The 25,022-nt window shown below is 44.4% G+C and overlaps 1 protein-coding gene across 4 annotated transcripts in view; it reads left to right on the forward strand.

The window, feature by feature from the left end:
• ERC2 (ELKS/RAB6-interacting/CAST family member 2) overlaps positions 1-25,022 on the forward strand; it is an 881,888-nt gene that overhangs the window by 687,807 nt on the left and 169,059 nt on the right. Inside the window, exon 22 of one of the 4 annotated variants that reach the window (XM_044300746.1) lies at positions 9,845-10,255. The exons of the other annotated variants lie outside the window; for them this stretch is intronic. The gene's annotated coding sequence lies outside the window, so the exon portion shown is untranslated. Of the gene's footprint in view, positions 1-9,844; positions 10,256-25,022 lie in introns of those variants that run through there. 4 annotated transcript variants of the gene reach the window in all.

The following is a 25,022-nucleotide window of genomic DNA, read 5'->3' on the forward strand; positions in this document are numbered from 1 at the left end:
TTTAGCCGATGCCTCCACGGATATAATTAGGTTCTCAGCCAGATCATCCGCTATGTCCAATGCGGCTAGAAGAGCTATTTGGCTGAAGTCCTGGAAAGCTGATCAGGGTTCTAAAGCTAGGTTATGCTCTATCCCCTGTGAGGGTGACAGGCTCTTTGGATCTTCCCTCGATGATATACTTGAAAAGGCCTCAGACAAAAAGAAGGGTTTTCCAGCTCCTCAACGCCCTCCCTTTTTTCGTAGATACCAAGGTAAAAGGCAAAAGGGTAGGCAGTATGATAGAAGGGAAAAGGATAAATTTCCTAAGAAATCCGGAGGTTTCCTTTTTAAATCCCAGGATACAAGACCCAAAGATAAGCAATGACGCCGAACCCCAGGTAGGGGGAAGGTTGTCTCTCTTTCTCCCAGCCTGGAAAAACATAACCAAGAACGTCTGGATCTTGGGAGGGATTGGAGAGGGGTTCCGACTGGAGCTCCTGTCCCATCCCCGGGATTCGTTCATTCTGACAGATTACCCCAAGGATCTAGTCAAAAGACAAGCCTTAGAGTCAGAGATCCAGCTGCTTCTGCAAAAAGGGGTGGTTGTCCCGGTTCCGCAGGCAGAGAAGGGCAGGGGGTTTTACTCCCCTCTTTTTTTAGTGAAAAAACCCAACGGCTCCTTCCGGGTAATCCTAAACCTGAAGAAGTTAAACAGATTCCTCAGCTACAAAAGATTTCGTATGGAGACCATAAGATCGGCCATAGATCTCCTATCAAGGAATTGCTGGATGGCGACTCTGGACTTAGAGGACGCGTACTACCACGTGCCAATTCATGTGTCCTCCCAAAAATATTTGAGGACAGCAGTCTGGGTTCAGGGGGAATGTCTGCACCTACAATACAGAGCCCTGCCGTTTGGGGTTTCTCAAGCCCCCAGAATCTTCACCAAAGTGATTGCGGAAATTGTCTCCTTTCTGAGGTTGTCAGGGGTTCCGGTGCTGCCATACTTAGACGACTTCCTGTTTATTTCCCAGACCAAAGAAGGCCTGGTTCAAAACATCGAAGTTTCCTGCGCCCTGTTAAAGAGCTTGGGCTGGAAAATAAATTGGGTAAAGTCTTGCCTAACACCATCTCAGAACTGTGTATTTTTAGGCATCCTGTTAGACTCCCGAGTAGAAAAGTCCTTCCTCCCGTCCGCCAAGATATTCTCCATCAGGGAGCATGTTTGGGATCTTTTCAGATCCTACCTCTGCTCGTTCAGGAGGGCAATGGCGGTGCTGGGCCACCTGACAGCAACCTTTCCAGCGGTCCTATATGCGCAGGCCCACACAAGGAAGCTACAGTCATGCATCCTGCGCCAATGGGACGGCCGCAAGCAGTCGTTGGACCGGATTTTCCACTTATCCGCAGAGGCGAGAGTGTCTCTCCTTTGGTGGACTGTGACAGAGAATCTCTCAGCTGGAGTACCATGGTCCTTTCAGGATCCGATAGTATTAACAACGGATGCCAGCCCGTGGGGTTGGGGGGCCCACTCGGAGAACAAAGGTTGGCAAGGGAGGTGGGATTTGAAAACCAGGAAAGCCACCTCAAACTTCAAAGAGTTAAAATCAGTAGAGATGGCCCTAAGAGCGATAGCTCCGGACATATCCTTCAGGAACATAATTTTATATTCGGACAACTTAACTACAGTGGCATACATCAACCATCAAGGCGGAACAAGGGTACCTTCTCTGGCAACACTCTGTCACCAGATCTTTCAGTTAGCAGAACAGAAACATCTATCTCTGTCGGCAGTCCACATAAAAGGAAAGGACAACATAGTAGCCGATTTTCTGAGTCGCACCTAACTAAAACAGGGAGACTGGTGCCTAAACCCAGAGGTCTTCTCCCAGGTAACGCAGAAATTCGGCCTCCCCACGGTCGACCTGTTTGCCTCCAGGAAGAACAGGAAAGTGGAAAGGTTCTTCTCCATAAATCGTCTGGACGATCCAACAGCTTTGGACGGTTTGGCACAAAACTGGTCTCAGGAGGAGGGTTACGCCTTCCCTCCGTTTTCCCTAATCCCGCAGGTTCTGAAAAAAAATCCAGATGGAGAATACGACAGTTACCCTAGTGGCCCCAGTGTGGCCGAAAAGGTCCTGGTACTCCAGCCTCCTAGACCTAGCAATAGCCCCCCCTTGGATACTGCCCCCTCGGGAGGATCTATTATATCAGGGCCCGATCCTGCATCCCAATCCAGAGATTTTGCATCTGGCAGCATGGAGGCTGAGAGGGAGATTTGGTTAGGCCGGGGTCTGTCCCAATCTGTAGTATCCACTATGTTGGGAAGTAGGAAAGCCACCACAGCCAAAAAATATAATAAGATTTGGGAAGTCTTTTCCTCCTTTTTAGGGATCAGTCCTGACCCCTTCTCTCCTCCAAATGTCTCTAGGGTCCTAGACCTTCTACAAGCTGGCTTGGATAAGGGGCTTAGGGCTTCCACCCTAAGAGTACATGTGGCAGCCTTGAGTTACTTCTTCGATTCTCAGTTGGCCCTGCACCCCTTAAAAGGTTTCTGTCAGCAGCCTCCAGGATCCGCCCTTCGATAAGACCCTTGTCCCCTCCTTGGGACCTAAACACGGTCTTGACGGCCCTGTCACAGAAACCTTTTGAGCCCTTGTCTGACATACCCATAGACATGCTCTCCTTTAAGATGTCCTTTTTACTGGCCATTACTTCAGCTAGGAGAATCTCAGAGATACAAGCTTTCTCGGCCTTTCCTCCTTATACCCAGGTCTTGGATGACAAGGTTATTATTAGGCCTCTCCCGTCCTTCCAGCCAAAGGTGGTCTCGGACTTCCATAGAAGTCAGGATGTTATCCTTCCATCCTTTTGCCCTAATCCCTCTAATAGTTTAGAAAGGGAGTATCATTGCCTGGACGTCAAAAGATGTCTGCTTGCCTATTTAGAGTCTACCTCGGCTTGGAGGTTGGAAGAAAACCTTCTTATTCAGTTTTGGGGTAGGAATAAGGGGCGGAAAGTATCCACGGCAGTTATTGCTAGATGGGTGAAAAGGGCCATTTCCGAAGCCTATTTAGCGCAGGGTCTCTCGCCCCCTTCGGGGTTCGGAGCCCACTCCACCCGAGCGGTAGCTACGTCCTGGGCCGAGAAGGCGGATGCCTCCCTGGCTCAAATTTGTAGAGCAGCAACTTGGAGCTCTCAACATACTTTTTTGAAGCATTACAGGCTCCAACTTCATGCGGATTGCGCCTTTGGTAGGAAGGTGCTTCAGGCGGTTGTCCCCCCCTAGTTCTCATTAATAGTCTATCTCGCATGGGGTGCCGTCATGGGTGAGGGGAAAACAACATTGCTTACCGGTAATTGTTTTTCTCGATACCCATGACGGCACCCCCAAAATTTTCCCTTCCCTATATATATATAAAAAAAAAAAAAAAAAAAAAAAGGGAGCTAATGGGCTTAGTTCCCCCTTATTAGGTTATATGCGGAGTAGCCCGCTACTGCCTATAGGTTTCTGAGGGTTCTCTCTTGAGTGTTGTAGAGATATAATGTACCATATTGGATCTCTCTCTCTCTTTCTTTCTTACGTGTATTCACCTCCGGAGTACTGTTTATTACTATCACTGGTGCTTGGTGGGGGTGTGAACCTTTTATCTTCTCAGGTTTCCTGTCCCGGATGGGAGGTCCCTGGTCGCATGGGGTGCCGTCATGGGTATCGAGAAAAACAATTACCGGTAAGCAATGTTGTTTTCTTAAACATGTTACATAGTAACATAGTATATAAGGCCGAAGAAGACATTTGTCCATCCAGTTCGGCCTGTTATCCTGCAAGTTGATCCAGAGGAAGGCAAAAAAAACAAACTGTGAGGTAGAAGTCAATGTTCCCCACTTAAGGGGGAAAAAAAATTCCTTCCCGACTCCATTCAGGCAATCAGATAACTCCCTGTATTAAAGACCCCTCTCTAGTAGCTATAGCCTATTAAATTTATTACACTCCAGAAATACATCCAGGCCCAGCATTATCTTATTTGCCTTGGCAGCAGCTGCCTGACACTGGTTTTTGCAGCTTAGTTTGCTGTTTATTAAAATTCCTAGGTCCTTTTCCATGTCAGTGTTACCGAGTGTTTTACCATTTAGTATGTACGGGTGACTTGCATTATTCCTTCCTGTAATTACTTTAGTTGCCCTTTTCTGAACCCTCCTCTAATTCTTTATTTTTATTTATTTTTCATTTTCTTTGGTGGCCCTATTGGAGACACACTGTGTTGCCACCGTTGACATTTATAGCAGAAGCAATAAATGGGAAGCTAATTACAGAGAAATATCAAAGATTTTACTGTCTCCAGAATATGATGGCATGTCCCCCCCCCCCCCCCATCCCCCAGAGACCAGGGAGTGAGGTGGATACAGAGTCATTGATGTTTGTATAGTGTTACTATCCTGCATTACCTTGGCCACCGTCTAATGGTAATGTGATGACTCTGCAATACTATCCCAGTCTGTACAGCGAAGCTGATCTTTAAGCTATAGAAAACAACAAGCATTAGCATATTGTGGCTGTTATGAAAACCGAAATGTTTCAAATTTTGCATGTGACTAGACCCATAAAAAATAAAATAAATTTTTTAGAATGCTAATTAATATGTTTCTGATGATACCTTCCCTTTAACAGGGGAAAGGAGGACTTGAAGTTGGAAATGTATTATTGGAAAGGGGATGGTAATATTAGCTTCAGCTGTTTGTTTGTACAGTATACCACTAACTCTGAGCGCATTTTTTTTGTTTACAATTCAAATCTTCATACAAGTTTTATTGTACATTTCGTCCACACAATTTTCAAACATTGCTGTGCTTGAAACCTCATATTATTCTTTCCATATGTCTAGTGGTACACTTGACATATTAAATGTAGCACTTTTATGAAGAAACTGGCCCCATTGTGGGGCAATTTGTACATTGGTAGAGCACTTCATGCTCTGTAAATATGGATTATATGGACTTGGAATGAAATGTGTAAGTTATAAGACTCAGATACGTATGTAAAGGGAAATAGACCTGAGACATGCTTTATTTTCCGTATTTAATGAAACATTAGACTCTGAGCCTCGACTTTGTCTACAATTGTGTTGCATTTTGTCACATAAAGTCACATCTAGTGTTTTAGACACATTTTTATGCCATGCTTTACAAGGGGTGTGGCTTAAAATGCAACTTTTAGCACAAAACGCTCCAAAGTTTCTGGGTTAATATCGGAAGTACAGTAAGACGGCTAAAGGTTAGCGCAGTCTATAGATAGACCATATTCATCATACAACTTGAGCCACTGAGACAATTCTGACGCATTTAAAGACCTCTTGTCTAACTGATCATATATCTGGCCCTTTTTCCTAAGATGTTGTGCTTGTATTAAGCCTTGGAGAAACAAAGAACTTGATATAGGTTCCCATAGCTGCTTATTTACAAGTCTCTAGACCTTTCTTTTCTGGAGGAGCATAGAGCGGACAAGTATATATTACAGTTAATAAGTTAACTGGCCATAAACTAGCTTATCAGGCCTACAGGTCATGTATTACATGGTGGGCCACTCTTTTGAATGGACAGTATGTACTACAGTATGCACCACTACAGAAGAAATGTGTGGTCAGACGCAACTTCCCATGGGAATGTCATCTGTTCGTTGGGGCATTTCAGAAGTTAGACCCCTAAAGCTTGGTTGATTGCTGTGTTAAAATCCATTTTAGCATAGTAAGATATTTTTTATAAATGTATTTAGCTCAGTGATGTAATGCTGACATATTCCCCAGCCCTTTACATTTATTATCATCACTCTGTCCCCAATGGGGCTCACAATCTAAGGTTCCTATCAGTATGTCTTTGGAGTGTTGAAGTAAATCCACACATACAAACTCTATGCAGATGTTGTATTTGGTCGGATTCGAACCTAAGACCCCCACACTTTAAGGCACCAGTGATAACCACTGAACCATAGTGCTGCCCTTGAGCCACCATGCTGCTCGGTGTGTTAAGAAGATGAATGTTGAAAGAGGAAAGATATATGTGCTAAAAAGATGAATGTTCTGTTTACTTGAAGATGTACATCCTAGACCAGGGATCAGCAACCTCCAGCACTTCAGTTGTTTGAAACTGTCACTTCCAGCATGTAAACTTGCTTGGCTGGCCTTGAAACTCCAATAGAAGTGAATGGAGCACGCTGGGAGTTATAGTTTCACAACAGCCAGAAAGTAGAGGACTGCTGACCCCTGTCCTAGACATTGAAAATGTTACATGGCTCACCTGATCCGGTGTTCTGGGTCCTAATGGCACAGACCTGCCTCCTGCTCTCCTCTCCCTCGTGGAGGACCTGGCTGCCGGGGCAGTTCTTCCTCCTAATACAGGCTGAAGTCTGCTTCTTGCTGGCAAGGCCTCTGCCCTTAGGGCATGCACTCTCACAGGCCAGCTCTTGCACCCTAATCCACACTAGCCCAATGACTGGTCACCTGGGAGTACTTTAGGTACCTTCTGCTATGGGAAGGTGCCTGAGCAATATATTCTAGTGTCTTGCCTAGGTGTGCTGCCCATGTACTGACTTTTACATGTTTCCCGGATTTGACCCTTCGATGCCTGACCCTTGTACTGTCACCCTGTGCTGCCTGCCCTGACCTCGGATCATTTATTGGGTTATTCATACTGTGCTTGCCCTGACCTCGGCCTGTCCCTGACTGTGGCTTTGCCTGATCCCTTGGTGCTCTGCACCAGCATCTCTTGACACCCGTGGGTCAACTGTCAACCAAACAGAGACTACCCTAGGAGGTATTGGTCTGGTGGTTCCCCTGCAGTGAAATCTAGATCCTTGTACAGGGGTTAAAGGGTGAAAACCACAAGACTGCTTGGATAACATCCTTAGGAGGTTGGTGGGAATTGGGAGTGATGTCATATGCTATCACTTTATAAGATGAGAATACCCCTTTAAGACTGGCCATCGTTAGACCTCTACAGATAGCTATAACTTAAAGCTACAAACATATACATACACATAAAAGGTGGCTCAATGGGTAGCAATATTAACTTGAAGCCCTGGGGTCCTGGATTCAATTCTGACAAAGGACAATTCCTGCATGTGTGTTTCCTTCAGTACTCCAAAATCACACTTTTTTGGTTAACTGACTTAAAAATGAAACTGGCGTAAGGCGGCAATGCACATTATATTCCTGTCTGCCAAACATGCATTCAGCCGACAGTTATTCTTATAAACCTCCATACACATGCCAAGCATACATGTGTTTTCAGTGAAAAATAATCAGTTACCGGACACCTGAGAACAAAAGGATTGGCCGTGTTGAATTCCTGAATGATCCTTCTTTGCCTCAAACTCTACCATTAGGGGAGATTTGGAACATGATCATACACATTAGATGGTTGGCCAGTCCCACTCAGATCAATGGGGTTTGGCCAGGATTAATCTAATGTGTATGGCCAACAAGAAATAAAAACATATAAATAATCATTATTTTTATTTATCCACTATCTGCTCCATACCAACTTTAGATACAGAAAGGATAGAAAATCGTGTAGTACGTTGCACACATAAAGTCATCATGCCTTGATATTTGATGCATACAATGAAGATGTCTAGACAGGAAACGGCAGCTGCATCGACAACAGCGTGTCAGACATCCATATGTCTGAAGATTACATAATAATTATCACAAGAATAGAAGAACAGAGGGATAATTAAACTGCAAATTTGTACATTGTTTACATCGTACAGATTAGACAGACCCTCCCCCGCCAGAAACGTTACTATATAGATATCAGTGGCTCCTTCCAGCTCTGATATGGGCATGCATTTACTGAATGCTCGAGAGACAAGTCTAGAATTCGTTTTGATTGGGACCTTTTGTCATCCATTATCTTCCAATGATTTCACTGTGTGGGTGATAGACACAACATTTTCATCTCCCATCTAGACTGTGATCATCCTATCTGTGTTCCTGATGTGGTTTAGATTAAAGTGTCTTGTGGTAGAGCTTTGAAACTGACCACATGATGAAACTTGTTACAGTCAGAAGTATCAGATGGAGTTAATTGCAGCCTTATTTTAACTAGTTCGCTGCCACTTAACAAACTCATTTAAGCTACAGGCTTATGGTGGGTTTACACAGCCAGAGCAGCAGCCAATTATCGGGAAAGAAGCATTTCTTCCTGACAACTCCCTGCTCGTTCAGTGGTGAAGAGCGGAATGTACGTGCAGCAATCACCTCCACAGTATGAGAACGAGCAATTGCCACTGTGATCGCTCAGCCTCATACAACTGCATTGTTTCTGGGCAGCAGATCGTTGTTTAGACAGCACGATCTGCTGCCCAGGAATAATAATTTACTGTCCTGGACGAACCCCTGTTTCACCCAATAAACAAACGGTTTGCTTGTTCCTCGGGTGATCGGCTGCACCTCTAGACGGGCAGATTGTTCATACAAACATTCGTCTCCGATGCCCGATCTACTCGACATTCGGGACATGTAAACCTGCCATTACAGCTTTCACAAAATTCATTATTTACCCCTTCTATCCACCAGGAGAAGGTATAAAAAATGTATATTGCATGTTAATGTTCTCCAAATTGTATCATGTCCAGGAGCATAGCTGTAGGGAGTGCAGAGGTTATACTTAAAACCGTAAAAGGGTCTATTAGAAAGGTGTGTAAAGACCCTTTGTTCCACTTTCTTTACTCCAAAGACCGCCTTCCCTCAGAGAACATGGGAAATAACAAAAATTCTTACCAACGCAATAGTACAACCGGAGACACTTGTATTCGATATGTTCATTCGCTGGACGATTGTATTGTTCGATGTTTGGCGAGTGAATATATAATTTGAGCAATAGGTGAACACTTGAAGGAGCTGTGGAATCCTCTGTGCTATAAATAATACTTGTTTACACTTGTGGAATTCTAGACCATGAACGACGGTTTAGGCTACTTTCACACTAGCGTTTTTTGCGGATCTGTCATGGATCTGCAAAAACGCTTCTGTTACGATAATACAACCGCATGCATCCGTCATGAACAGATCCGGTCGATCCGTCTTGAACACCATTGAAAGTCAATGGGGAACGGATCCGTTTTCTATTGTGCCAGATTGCGTTAGAGAAAACGGATCCCCCATGACTTACATTGTGTGCCAGGACGGACGTTTGGCTCCGCTTTGTCAGGCGGACAGCAAAACGCTGCAAGCAGTGTTTTGGTGTCCGCCTCCATAGCGGAATGGAGACTGTTCGGAGGCAAACTGATGCATTCTGAGCGGATCCTTTTCCATTCAGAATGCATTAGGGCAAAACTGATCCGTTTTGGACCGCTTGTGAGAGCCCTGAACGGATCTCACAAACGGAAAGCCAAGACGCCAGTGTGAAAGTAGCCTTAATTTGTAGTGGAGCTTACAGTTTATATCACTTTTCAAAGAGAAGGCAATAAGCATACTGGAATTATGTGCGTAAACCGCTGGTGTCCAACTTGTGGCTCTCCAGCTGTTGTGAAACTACAGCTCAGAAAACTGTCCAGAATTGTAGATTTGCAACTGCTGGAAAGACACAGATCAGAGACCTCTTATATAAACCATGAAATCCCATGTGAATGTGTCTTTTTCCAAAGAAGAAGAATATGGCACCTCCTCAACACCTATTATTGGATAAGGCTGGAGTCTCATTGATGACCAAGAGAAAGATGTCTACACAATGGCGTTGTATACATTACTGAAAAGTCAATGAGAGAAAAATGATGACTTATATATATATATATAAAATATGATACAGTATATGATTAGTCACCTGGTGCTACTCGCACTCTGTAACCTAAATGATCTCCCTATAATAGGACACAAAATGCTCTATGCTAGTCGTGGGATATCCATTATGTCATAGAAGGTATTGGGTGGGGTTTGCATCCCTCCAATCAATCATTTCAAGAGGACCTGTGAGGACGACTCCTGGAAAGAATGTGTATTAAATGCCAAAAGTTCATCACTATATTTAGACATTCAATGCTGAATAAGAAAGATGTGGATGGAGAGAGACATTTTTCAACCCAAGCTTCAACTTGCTTCTAAATCAATCAAAGCTGCGGACAGCGACCAACAAAACAGAGCTGTCGTGTAATATATTAGTGCACAACCCAAGCTGAGCATACATATGAGAATCTGTGAAGGATCTTCAAGTCAACCATCTCAGCTTTGAAGAAGTTCCTGATATAATAGTAAAGTGGACATTTAGGGATAATGCTTCATGCATTGACTATCTATAATTAACCATTAAGGACCAGTCATTTTGCAGTGGCCAAATTGTCCTCTTTTTAATACTGAGATAATCTGGCCAAATAGGAATGAAATAAAGATATTAAACTGTTTTTGTTTTATTCACCGTGAAAGGAATATTCTTTCTACCTCAATAAAAAAAAAAAAAAACTCTCCCACAGCTTCACATGAGTTTAAATAGTTGCCTGCTTGCTAAGAATTTTTCTATAGAATACAAGTTGGGGGTAAGTTGTAATTATACTGCAGTTCTCTTGGTGAAGTGATAGAGGTCAACTAGATTATGGTGCAAACCATGTGTGATAAATTGATGGATAAAGTGCTTTACTTCGAACCAATAGCAACAGAAATCACGGTGACAATGAAGTGAAGAACCTCCATTTATTGGACATGGTATGAATTAACACAAAGCTGAAGAATGCTTTCAAAGCATCATTCCATACAAAGATTCAAGAGGTTTACAGAGATTAGGGAAAGGCCCAAAAACCATATGTGTTAGTGAGCAGTATCATGTGTATCTTTCTTTAGTAAAGAGCTCCACAGCTTGCGTTGGAAGCCTTGTTAAAAGCTTTACAATCTATATCAACACAACTAAATTGGTCCCTTTAGGTCATCTGACAAACACCATAATTGTCAAATTCTCTTTCTAAGTTTGGCAGCTCTTTTTGGATGGCTCAACAGAAGTTTAACTGCACCAAATGTACTGGGCTTTAAATATCTGGATGACCTTGCATCAAGATCATTATTTTATTTGCACCGTCACCATAACATGAAGTTGTCTCCTTGTGTCTGATGGATCAAAAGTTTAAATTTGAGTTGAAGGGGTTATTCGCCCCTTGGGGCCTTTCAGGCAGACCCCCCCCCCCCATTGTGGCTGGACCTGCGGAATGTATCATAATTACCTGATCCCCGAAGCTCTTCACCACTGCAGACCATGGGTGCTGGGATTAAAAACATTTGATTTGAGGGTCATGTAGCCGCTGTGGCCAGTCATATATCCCATACATCATGTCACTTGATGCATTGGCATGTGACCCACGTCAAACCAGATGTTGATGCAGGAAGACCCGAGATTTGCAGCCATGAGAGAATGAAGGAGCTGGAACCCAGCGGCTGGGATCAGGTATGATTCCATCTGCAGGTCCGGCCACACTGAGTGATCGTGTCCATTATGCCCTATGTATATTTTGGGAGCCCTGTTATTTGTATGCTGAACTGTGCACCTAGCCTGATGCTCTTTAAATATGGTTCAATCAAGGGATACAGTAGGTGGGGAGGCGAATTTTAGAAAAAGGCGAGTGAGACCTTTATTCACTTAATACATGACTAGCTATCCTGCTAGTTTTAGAAGCAGCTGAATGACATTGTATACATTGTATGCTGTTATTTAATCTATGATCTACAACGAGACCCAAATCCTTCTCTACAAGTGACTCTCCCAGTGTTACTTGCCCTAGGACATATGATGCACGTAGATTATTACTACCCAGATGCATAAGTTTACATTTATCCACATTGAACTTATTTGCCAAGTTGATGCCCAATCACTCAGAGTGTCCAAGTCAATACTTTTTGGATATATTCCATAGACTGCACAGTACTACATAGCTTGGCATTATCTGCAAAGATAGATACAGTGCTAGTAATCTTATCCTCGATATCATTAATACATTAAATAATAGAGGACCCAACGCTGAACCATGGAGCACACCACTTGTAACCTGGGACCTTTCAGAATAAGAATCAATGACCACAACTCTCTGGACACTGTCCTTCTGCCAGTTTTCAATCCAATTACAAACTATACTTTCCAAGCTTATAGACCTCTATGAGGGACAGTATCAAATGCCTTTGCAAAATCCAAGAACACTACATCCACAGCCGCCCCTCTGTCTAGGCTTCTACTCACCTCTTCATAAAAACAAATCAGGTTAATCTGACAACGTCTGTCCTTGGTAAACCCATGCTGGTTATCACTTATGATATTATTTACCGTCACATACTCCTGTATATAGTCCCTTAAGAGTCCTTCAAACATTTATCCCACAACAGAAGTTGAGCTTATGGGTCCATAATTATCTGTGAAGGACCTAGAGCCCTTTTTGAATATGGGCACTACATTTGCCTTGCTCCAGTCACTTGCCACTGTACCAGTTCCTAGAGAATCTCTAAAAATTATGAACAGGGACAAAGCAGTAACAGAACTGAGTTCTTTAAAGGGTTTCTACCACTTGCTTCTGACACATTTGGTTTTCAGACACTAGCGATCCGCTAGTGTCTGATGTACCATACAAGCTAATTATTATTTTAATCCGTTTGGCCGTTTGGTTAAAAAAAGGACTTTTATATTTATGCAAATGAGCCTCTAGGTGCTATGCAGGCGTTTTTCCAGCACCTAGAGGCTCCGTCTACCTTGCTAAACTGCCGCCCAGCTCCTCGCTCCAGCACGCCCATCTTCAACTCAAATCGATCCTCCCCCTGCTTCTGCCTTCCGAAATCTCGCGCCTGCGCCGTTCGTCGCGGCATTCGGAGGCATTCGGCGCAGGCGCAGTCAATGTCTGACCGCTCCGTGCTCAGACATTTCCACTGCGCCGCGCAGGCGCGAGATTTCGGAAGGCAGAAGTAGGGGGAGGATCGATTTGAGTTGAAGATGGGCGTGCTGGAGCGAGGAGCTGGGCGGCAGTTTAGCAAGGTAGACGGAGCCTCTAGGTGCTGGAAAAACACCCGCATAGCACCTAGAGGCTCATTTGCATAAATATAAAAGTCCTTTTTTTAACCAAACGGCCGAACGGATTAATATAATAATTAGCTTGTATGGTACATCAGACACTAGCGGATCGCTAGTGTCTGAAAACCAAATGTGTCAGAAGCAAGTGGTAGAAACCCTTTAAGAACTATTGTGTGTAATCCATCTGGACCTGGAGACTTTAACTTTATTTAACTTAACTTGGACCATATCTACAGTTCGTTAATTTAGTATAATACTGGATCAACAGCCCAGTAGTATCAGCTCCTTTCTCTTCTTTTGTATATACAAAACTAAAAAAAACATTTGCCTCTCTGTAGGTTTTCATTTTTAACAGAATTCATGATATAATGACAGATCTATACTATGATAGACACCTGTAGTGGACCCCATTGATTTTGGTGGCATCAAAAAATGTTGTATATGGCGCTATTCTGCCCATCAAAAGTGAAAGAATTGGTGATGGAGGTTCTGAAGTAATGCAAATATGAACAGAGCCTTATACAGATTGTTTGTGAACAATGCTTACAAAATTGCATTACTACCTAGAAAATAGCATCAAACGCAGTTTGATCTATGTTAACACGAGGGTGCCCATATGTCTTCGATAACTGCCCACCAAACAACTATATCTCCAGACTGTCCCATATATGTAGGTTTGGTTCGGCCGAGAGTGTACATGTCAATGGGGAGAGAGGAGTAAACCACTGCCAGCCACCTCTAGGGAGAAAAAATAAATAGGGGCATTGAAATGCAGAGCACTGATTCTTCTCTCCCTGGACTCCAGAAGCAGTGGGTTCGGAACACAATGCTCTAATGTGCATGGTGTCCTTATAGGAGTTGTCTAACTTAAATGGCATTTATCATGTAGACAATGTTAATACAAGGCACTTACTAACGTATTGTGATTCTCCATATTGCCTCCTTTTCTGGCTTGATTCTCTTTTCCATCACATTATACACTGCTAGTATCCAGGGGTTACGACCATCCTGCAATCCTACAGTAGTGGTCGTGCTTGCCCACTATAGGAAAAAGCGCTAGCCTCGCACCTCCCATTTCGGCCACCCTCGTATCTGCGCTGCAACGGTGGGCATAACATCTGGATACAAGCAGTGTATAATGTCATGGAAAACTGAATTAAGGAGGCAATGTGGAGAATCACAATACATTAGTAAGTGCCTGGTAATAACTTTTCTACACAATAAATGCCATTTGCTGAAGTGAAACAACCCCTTTAAGCTTTGTATCCACATCACTTAAAGGGATTCTGTCACCTCCCCTAAGCCAAAAAACGATTTTAAAGCAGCCATGAAGCACAGCTTACCTGGATTAGGCTGTGCTCTTTTATCTTGCAATCCGTCCAGCAGTTACTGCAAAAAACGACTTTTATTGATATGCAAATGAGTCCTGAAGGTGCCCAGAGGGGCGTTTTGTTCTTCTTAGAGAGCCCAGTACCGCCCCTCTTACAGTGCCCAGCCCGCCTTCCTTGCACTGTCTAACCGCCCCCAGCCTGCCACAGCCTCTCCTCCCCCTCCCTCACGCCGAACGAACTTTCGCACAGGCGCAGTACCCACTGAGGGCTGCGCCAGTGCGATCAGCAGGAGACTGAGGGCAGGAGCTTCATCCTCGTCACTGGGCATGCGCCGAGCCCAGTGACGTCCGATGCTCGCTCTTCCCTCAGTCAGCAGGGAAGAGCGAGCATCGGACGTCACTGGGCTCGGCGCATGCCCAGTGACGAGGATGAAGCTCCTGCCCTCAGTCTCCTGCTGATCGCACTGGCGCAGCCCTCAGTGGGTACTGCGCCTGTGCGAAAGTTCGTTCGGCGTGAGGGAGAGGGAGGAGAGGCTGTGGCAGGCTGGGGGCGGTTAGACAGTGCAAGGAAGGCGGGCTGGGCACTGTAAGAGGGGCGGTACTGGGCTCTCTAAGAAGAACAAAACGCCCCTCTGGGCACCTTCAGGACACATTTGCATATGAATAAAAGTTGTTTTTTGCAGTAACTGCTGGACGGATTGCAAGATAAAAGAGCACAGCCTAATCAAGGTAAGCTGTACTTCATGGCTGCTTTAAAATCGTTTTTTGGCTTAGGGGAGGTGACAGAATCCCTTTAAGTTAATAGCTCAGATTCCTGCGCGTCTCAATTTGGTCGACACAAATTTTCTGCATTTTGAACATATTTTCCTGACGTCTAAGATAAAGTTTCCGCTGTTGTCCGTCTGCCTCCTCAGTTATCTGACGAACAATTATAAGGTTAGTAGAGGGATGGGTATTTGTGTGTGATGACAGATGCGTAAATGGTTAAAACAAAAAATAATTGTACACAGAGCAGGTGTTGAAATGAACTGAATATCACCCGTTTTGTTAGTCTTATTTTTTTGTCCCTAGACAAGCACCTTTTCTTTTGACGCCATTGTTTACAGGATGCATTGCCGTGTCAGCCAGAAGATCACATCCACTGTTAAAGTCTTTCTCAGCTTACAGCTTTGTAAAGTACTGAAAAGTGCCCCAACTACCGTACCCTTGACACAGTGTCACAACTGTCAATCACAGGAATGTGCACGTAAGAGGTCCGGGCCTCCTTGTCCTCAGGCAAAGCCCTTGTTTGCATTTCCTTTACAAAGAACATCTCCTTGTTATTACACCTGCCAGTGTTCAGAGCTTCGACCTCTCACCTATCTGACCATCTTTGTATACCCCTGGCAATTAAAAGAGAGAGGCCCAGCAGTTAGCATAAAAATTGCCTAAATCAGTAGATAATTGGGAGCTATTTATAGGCAGGTTTTCTTTTTATCGGTGAAAGGGTTGAATACTTTGTGAAAATAGGTCTAAACTAAAAGAAGCACTGGGAATACTCTACTGGTGTAACATAGACTCCATTTAAAGAGGGTTTCCAAGAGTTTACATTGATGGCCAGTCCATGGGATAGGCTATATATGTATGTGTGATTTGTGGCTGTCTTCGGGACTCCCACAGTGGAGCACCACTATCAACACTAGTGCTGTACAAGTCCTTTGTTCTGCTGATTGTAGAGGTTCCCAGGTCAGGCACCCACTAATCGCATATTATGGCCTATTTGGAGGGTACATCATCTTGGTAGAAGTTTGGTTAAACCCTCTAATAATGAAGGGTTGTTCAATTTGAACCAAGAGCCTTTTAATTCCTTGTTGGTATACTCAAGGGCCCAGAAATTCAGTGCCATAAACCTTTACCAGCCTGCAAATGGCCAATTTCCTTCGCTGTACACTGCAAGTTCAGTAAAGCAAGTAACTAATGCTAAGGTAAGAGGTTGGTTATTTCTATGTAGGAGACATTCCCCTTGACGAGCTTTGGGTTGACTCACTAGAGAAATAGAAGCCCCTGTATTATGTAGCACCCCGTCTACTAGTTGTGCACAAGGGACTTTAGTGATTGCCTTGGCTTGACTAGCATTGAGGTATTTTATTGAGACCTTCCAATTGAGCTTCCCATGTTGAATTATCTTCCTGAGCCATGTTTAAGTGACCACTTAGAGGCTCATGGAGAAACTGTTGGTCTCTACAGTAGAGTAGTAGTTAATTCCATGTGCCGCGCTATAGTGCTGTATGAAGCACTGTTTTACAGTTCTTCATCCAGGGGAAAATAGATCCATACTATTGCATCTCATGGAGCATGCCAAAAATGTTCAGTCTGATTCGTGCAGTAAGGAATCTTAGAAGTCTATTGCTACTACTGCAATGCGCATGAGACTGAAAGGTGGCTGAATGAGTGACATCCACACAGGGGTGGACTGGCCTTATACCCTACAGGGAAACTATTTCGGTGAGCCGATGCTCACCTGAGAACTCGTCATGGCCGCTGGCCAGATACATAACGATCTGATGCTTTTAGCATGAATTAATTCTAGGAGGAGCATCAAGTACTTATGCACCTGGCCAGGAGCTGCAGGTGTCCTCCTGAATTCGACTTTATCGCCATCCTCGGTAAGGTGATAGGGCAGGTCTTTGCTGCACTGTGGTATTTGGTTCTGATGGGGCGGTATTTTGTGCTGCTTACTTGCAGCTTGTGTTGCCCTACCTTCTGTCAATTTGGACATGCCTACAATCTGAGGTCACTTAAAAAAAAAATTCCAGGGTCATTGTAAGTTCCCTATTCACCCCTGCGTTCCTATTTGTACCTAGTCCAATACAGACTAATTCATTTTTGTAGTATAGTAGTAATATCATAAACTTCATGATATAAATTCTCAGTAAATCATTTTTGTAAATTTTGGTTGATTCGCTCACAGTTTGGATACAATACAATTTGTATTGGCCTGTTTCAGTAAAAACAAGATGAGGGAAGGTAATATTTTCCCCTGCATGCCATTCATCCCAGTAACTGAAGCACATTCTAGTTTTATGCACCATGGGCCTGGTAAAATGATGCTCTGTACTGGTTTCAGCTGCCAAGCAAAGTGTCACAAGCAATAAATAAATAGGTCAGCTGGACTGCTTTAAGATATATTTACTCCAGATGTTCCCTTCAGATGTTGAGCTTGTGAGTAAAGAGCATTTATCAACGTGTATGGAAGTTTTGGATGTTCGTGTCTTTTGTCCGTATGTTGACTGACAGGCGAGTATGTTGCAGCGCCTAAGCTTACGTTACATCACATTCTCCGTTTGCCCTCTGGTTCTACAGGGAAAACCCTGGAGTTATCCTTAAGTTTTAAGAACATAAGCGCTAAACAATGACTTTTTTTAGGTCATTTCTAGGGAAGTGTCATGAGGGCTTTGGGATGACAGCATTCTAGAGCAGACCAAAGCTTAAAGAGGTTTGCCAGGGCTAAAAAAAAATGTCCTATGTATCCTTTGGTTAGGCCATCAACATGTTATAGGCGGGGGTATGTCCAAAAAACCCTGTTCAGCAGAATGGAGGCATGCCCTGGCCCCTTAATTGTGTACACATAGGCATGTACATGTAGAATGTACAGAATTGTTATGTTGGCAGCTCTTGCTTACCGCTACTCCTCTGTGTGTGTGGCACGGGTGCTGCATCACTCACCAGACTGGCCCTTCTGCTGTCTGGTAGCCCAGCCTGCTTGTTCTTGTTTGGTTGCTGGTAGTGAGCCTGACCATCGATGTTCCAAACACTCCCCTTCTTGCAGTCTGATACCTGCCATGCTCCCACACCCCTCCTGACTTTTAAAGAGCCAGCAGGTGCACACCCCAATCTTCACCAGCCAATGTCTGGCAACTTGAGGGTATTTCTACCAACTTTGTCAAGGGAAAGGGTGCCTGAGCTTAGGTTCCCCAGTTTGCAATTAACTGAGTGAAGGTGTGCTGTTAAGTTTGTCTGTCTGTGTACTCATCTCTGCCTGTTTATTTACTCTGAACCTCTGCTACCTGTCCTGACCTTGGACCTGTTTCATGTATTGCACAAATGCTGCCTGACCTGACCCCTACCTGTTTAACCCCTAAGTGCCTTTCACAGCGTCTCTGACCCCCATGAGTCAGCTGCTAACCACATCGGAACTATTCCAAGAGGCAGCGGCCTGGTGGCTCCCCTGCAGCGAAGATCAGATCGGATTATGTTGGTTGATACTGCTTGTAGCTCTTCAGCAGTGATGCTGTGGATAGTGTTTGTGATGTTTTCCTTGAGTTCATCCAGGGGATGTGGATTGTTAGCGGACAATTTCTGTTTTCGATTTCCCCACAGATAAAAATAGCGGACATTATGGACAAGTCTGGTGTGCGTGGTGGCCATAACCTCTTGCTCACAGTTTGCTCGTTTATAAACAGATCATGAACCCGTGCCAGTAATATCCGTGAGGTGTGACATGTTGCCCCATCTTGTTTGAAAAAGCAGGACAATTTTTCTTCTACAGCATTACTGTTGAAGAGCTGCAAACAGTATCAGCCAACATAATCCGACGTGACCAAAGATGCATAGACACGAACGGGTCCCACTTTCAGCGTCTGTTGTGACTAATTTAAAAAGAAAACAATCCACTTGCTCATTCATCCTATCATACTGATCGCTGGAGCCGGGCTACTTTTTCGTGGTCTACCCTGTATCTTCAGCGTAAAGAAGAACATGGAGCATTGGAGTGATGATATGGCCCCCACAGAGCCCTTATCTCAACATCATTAAATCTGTCTGGGATTGCATGAAGCGACAGAAGGATTTGAGCAAGCCTACCTCCACAGAATATCTGTGGTTAGTTCTCCAAGATGTTTGAAACAACTTCCCTGCCAACTTTTTACTTTAAAAACTGTCTATAGCGGACAACTAAAAGTGGCCCCATGTCATAAGCGCTTCTAAAGTAGATGAGGTCAGAAATACAATAGTGCAGCACACAAGACCACCCCAGGAGAACCACATACCACAATACAGGACAAAATACTGCCCCACCCTGGCACAAAATACCTAAAAGTACCTGATGGTCTCAGTTATGTACCCGAGGAGGCTTTAGATGCCCCACCCCCGCCCACTGGACATCAGCCCACCAGGATTTTCCCTGTAGGGCCTATGGCCAGTCCGCCCCTGACTGTGTGCAAGTGTACCTACAATAACTGGTGATGTTTTGAAAGCAAAGAGTGGTCACAACAAATGCTAATGTGATTTAGATTTCTTTTTTTGTTCATTCACCTTGCATTTTGTTATATGATAAGAAATAAACTATTAACGCTTCCATTTTTGTAAGCATTCTTACTTTGCAGCTATTTTTCCGCACCCGCCTAAAACTTTTGTACAGTACTATATAATAGATAGATAGACAGACAGATGAGATAGTTTTGTTTCAGGAAAAATACTTTTTGTTTCAGCTGTGAATTTTAAACTGAAATGTATGTTATAATGTGGCACTTAATACATTTGCTGCTCCACCTGCACCAGAATGCATTTAGGCCAGTGGAACGCAGCAATTGTATAGTTATACAACTAGTGATTTTGAATAAAAGAATAATTTGTATTTGTCAGCCATAGCCCATTAGAGTCTACCCACGTGTGAGTAATTTTCTGATACTTCCCATAGAGCTCTCCTCAATGTGATAAGCTTTTTCTTCCCCCTTTATTTAGCTTGATTTATTTGACACAATGACAGATTAATTCACAGCGATGTCGAGTTTTTTTTTCTTTTTGTCAGATCTTGTTTTTTATGCACGCCATAAGCAGTGAAGAGAAATTACCATTGTCCTAGGGGGGCTTCATGTGGCCTTGGGAGTGAGTCCTGCAGAGCTTCTAGAACTATCAGTGTCTGTACAGAAATGAAGGTGCAGTTTTTATAGTTTTTTTTTTTTCCCCCTGAAAAACACTAAGCTTAAATGATGAAACATCAGGGCAGCACTATCAATAGCGAAAAAAATGGGTGCCAGCAGTTCAGATGTATCCAAACATCAGCGATTAAAGAAAAAAGAGACCGCAGCTTGAAAACGGTCCCAGTAAGCGGACTGAAACGTTGCATGGGTGAATAAAAGGACTACACATTTTTCACTTTATGGAAGTGCCGCTGTCTCTTTTTTTCTTTTTAGATAGATAGAGGTTCGGGAGGAACATCCGCTGTTCAGGAGGAATACTAGTGTCGTATAAAGTGGAGCCCCATGAGCAGATAAGACCAGTGAAACGGGGAAATAGCCAAATCTGGATCAGAGTAGACCGCTCCATCCTCACCTCCCAGTCCGACATCTACCTCTGTGCGGCTTACATACCACCACCTGAGTCCCCCTACTAAAACCCAGAATGCTTTGAGATCCTGCAAAGGGAAGCCACCCACTATCAAACCCTAGGGAAAGTCCTTATCATGGGAGACGTCAATGCCAGAACAGGCAGGGAAAGAGACTACCTAACCACAGATGGAAACATCTATATATATGGAGCACAGACCGACAGCGACAGCTCAGTACATACAGAAAGGAACAGTTACGACAGCACGGTAAATAAAAGTGGCAAAAAATTGTTGAATCTTTGCGGAAGCCTAGGACTCCACATCCTCAAAGTTCGCACTAAGGGAGACTCTCTAGGAAGGACTATATTAAACTCCCATGTGGGTAGCAGCGTAGAGGACAACGCCATCACAGACATGGATCCCGCAAACATTGGGGCCTTCATAGTCCGCCCACAATCGCACTTGTCTGATCACAACCAAACATCCCTATATTTTAAAGGGATTCTGTTACCAGGATTAACGATATGTAGATAATTATATGTGCCCATTAGTCTTCATGCAGTGTTTACAATGATCCCTCTGTTTATGCTCTGTGTGCCTTATATTCTTATAAAAAGCGATCTTATTCATATGTAAATCACCTGTGTCAGGAGCCCAAGGGGTTGTCCCACGATCTAGAGCCCAGCACCGCCCATCGATCCGGAGCCCAGCACCGCCTACTACAAAATTTATTCACTGCACTATCCTGACGCCATGTAATACTTGCTCCGTAGTCTCGCGCAGTGGACACTGTAGTCTGCGCCTGTGCGGACTACTGGCACCGGCTTCAACTTGTCCACTGCGCATGCGCCGGCTCCCTGTGCACCCCGATCGGACCGGAAAATACTTTCTTTCTCTGCACAAGTCGGTCAAAATAAGTCGGTCAAAATTGTCAAAGGAGCGATTGCTGCCAGAAGATTCCTCCGCCTAGGACCGACTTGCGCAGAGAGAGTCTTTTTCGGTCCGATCAGGGTGCGCAAGAAGCCAGCGCATGCGCAGTGGACAAGTTGAAGCCGGTGCCATTAGTCCTCATGGCCGCACACTACAGTGTCCACTGCGCCTGTGCGAGACTACGGAGCAGAGATTACATGACGTCAGGATAGTGTAACATAGTACATAGTGCAGTGAATAAATTTAGTAGGCGGTGCTGGGCTCCGGATCGATGGGCGGTGCTGGGCTCTAGGAGATCGTGGGACAACCCCTTGGGCTCTTGACAGAGGTGATTTACATATGAATAAGATCGCTTTTTATAAGAATATAAGGCACACAGAGCATAAACAGAGGGATCATTGTAAACACTGCATGAAGACTAATGGGCACATATAATTATCTACATATCGTTAATCTTGGTGACAGAATACCTTTAAGTCCACAAACAAACCACCAGGACAAATACCTCAGAAGGCCGGGCTCTTCACACTACCTCCATCTTATAAGTGGTTCAAGACATCGGCTCAGAAATATAAAGAGGTGCACAATAAACCAGAAATCCAAGGGATGCTCTACTACTTCAACAACAAGGTGTTTGATATAAACCCAGAAGGAGTCAATCAAGCTGTAGTAGATCTTAATAATATATTTTACACCATGGCAGAAATGGCTGACCTGAAAAAGTATAGCCACCTGAAGCAAAAAGAAGATAACCCCAACACTTGGTTTGATGAGTGCAGAGCTGTACTTTAAGATCGGCCTCAAATAAAAAGCATAGAGATCCCAACAACACCAACCTGCAGGAAGTCTAAGATACAACGCAGAGGCAATACAAAACCCTCTTCAGAAGGAAAAAGCAAGAATATACTGTACATCAACCAAACTTACACAGCTTCAAGATGCCCTCCAAGATAACTCCTTCTGGCAACTAGGAAACCACCTGGGCACAAATGAGAAGAAAAACAACCTCCATATTCAGAACGGCAACATCTGGGCTCCAGTAATTCAGAGACCTCTACAGAGACATCCCAAAAGAAGAACGTAACCCAGACCAAGAACAAATGAGATCAAAACTGAATAGCATGGAAGAGATACTTAAAGATTTCCAAAAACCCGCTAGACTCAAAAATAACACTGCAGGAGATATCAGAGAGAATATCAACCATAAGGGGTAAGAAAGCCAGCGGCACAGATAGCATCCCACCCGAAATGATTAAGTACAGCCCACCAGCAATATAGGCAGCCATAGCAAAACTCTACAACAAGTGCTGGCTACTTCCCCCAAGCCTGGAACCAAGGTGTCATAACCCCAATACACAAGAGCGGGGACAGCTATGACCCGGCTAACTACCAAGGGATATGTGTCAGCAGCAATCTGGGGAAACTATTTAACAGTGTCCTGAACCAGAGAACTCTTTGGCTTTCTCACCCAGCACAATGTACTCAGTAAAAGCTAAGCAGGGTTCATGCCAAACCACCGCACCACAGACCATGTCTACACCCTGCACCGCCTCATCCAGAGTCATGTCCACAACACAAAGCAGGGAAAGGTATAGGCTTGTTTTGTGAACTTCAAAAGGCCTTTGACTCGGTGTGGCACCCAGGATTGCTCCTGAAGCTATTGTAGAGCGGAATAGGAGGAAAGACATACAACGTCATCACAACCTCCTACACCGAGAACCAATGCAGCGTGAAGGTAAATGGGAAAAGAACGGCTTACTTCCAGCAGAGCCGAGGAGTCAGACAGGGCTTCAGCCTCAGTCCAACTCTCTTTAACATTTACATCAACGAGCTGGCAGCGGCTCTGGAGTCCTCCTCAACACCAGGTCTCATCCTCCATGACACTGAAGTGAAATTTCTCCTGCATGCGGATTACCTTCTCCTACTATCTCCAACTGAGAATAGTCTTCAAGACCAGCTAGTCATTCTGGAGAAATTCAGCAGTACATGTGCCCTTCCCATCAATTTAAAAAAGACCAACACTGTGGTGTTCCAGAGAATGAAAACAAAGTCAGCCAGGCCCCCTACCTTCACTCTATACAACCGCCCTCTTACAGCCACCAACAGGTACATCTACCTGGGCCTGATAATTGATCAAACTGGGAGCTTCAAATCAGCCATTGAGGAGCTGAAAGAAAAAGCATGCAAGACCTTCTACAACAGACGACTGTACTACCTCAAAGCACCTGCGTCTGGTTTAAAATCTTTGGATTCCAGCCCAACAGAAATATTCCACCTGGCATTCTGTAAGCATCGCCTCCAGCCTGCTACAGGACATTTAGTAAGTAGTACAGATGGGGCTGGGGATCGGAACTTCAATTAAAGTTATTATAATAAAAGGTTTAGGCAATAAGGAAGTGAGTGAGCGGCGGGGCCGGAGTACAGTGACCGCAACGGCCACGCTGCATTTGCATGCCACCGGCCCCTCAGTATATTGGGGCATCTGTGAATGCCACTATTATGGGGTGGGCGATATGTGGATGGCACTGTTATGGGGGGGGGGAGATCTGTGGATGGCACTGTTATGGGATGGGGGATATGTGGATGGCACTGTTATGGGATGGGGGATATGTGGATGGCACTGTTATGGGGTGAGGGATCTGTGGGTGACACATATATAACAGTGCCATCCATGGATCCACCCACCATAACAGTGCCATCCACAGATCCCCCTCCATAAGAGTGCCATCCATAGATCACCCCCCCCCCCATAACAGTGCCATCCACAGATCTCCCCCCTCTCCATAATACTGCCATCCACAGATCTCCCCCTCTCCATAACAGTGCCATCCACAGATCACCCCCCCATAACAGTGCCATCCACAGATCACCCCCATAACAGTGCCATCCACAGAGCACCCTCCATAACCGTTCCATCCACAGATCACCCCCCCCCCCATAACAGTGCCCCCCTCATATCCCCCCATAACAGTGCTATCCACAGATCCCCCCATAACAGTGCTATCCACAGATCCCCCCATAACAGTGCCATCCACAGATCCCCCCATAACAGTTCCATCCACAGATCTCCCCCCATAACAGTGCTATCCACAGATCCCCCCATAACAATGCCATCCACAGATCCCCCATAGTAGTGTCATGCACAGACCACCATTAGTTCAAAACCCACCAAAAGCACACCTTTTGGTTAAAAATATATATATTTTTATTTTCCTCCTCAAAAACCTAGGTGCGTCTTATGGGCCGGTGCGTCTTATAGGGGCGATAAATACGGTAGAAGATAAAGAGAAATATGAGATAGATAGACATGAGAGAGATAAAATGGATATATGTAGATAAAGATAGACAGATTGATGGATGGATAGATAGATAGATGTGTCAGGCTCTGCATACTCAGGGATTAAATGTGCTTTTGGGCTTGTATACACCTGACAGAGTCAGTGTCATCCG

Source organism: Bufo gargarizans, chromosome 7 (genome assembly GCF_014858855.1).
Source record: "Bufo gargarizans isolate SCDJY-AF-19 chromosome 7, ASM1485885v1, whole genome shotgun sequence".
Lineage (NCBI taxonomy): Eukaryota > Metazoa > Chordata > Amphibia > Anura > Bufonidae > Bufo > Bufo gargarizans.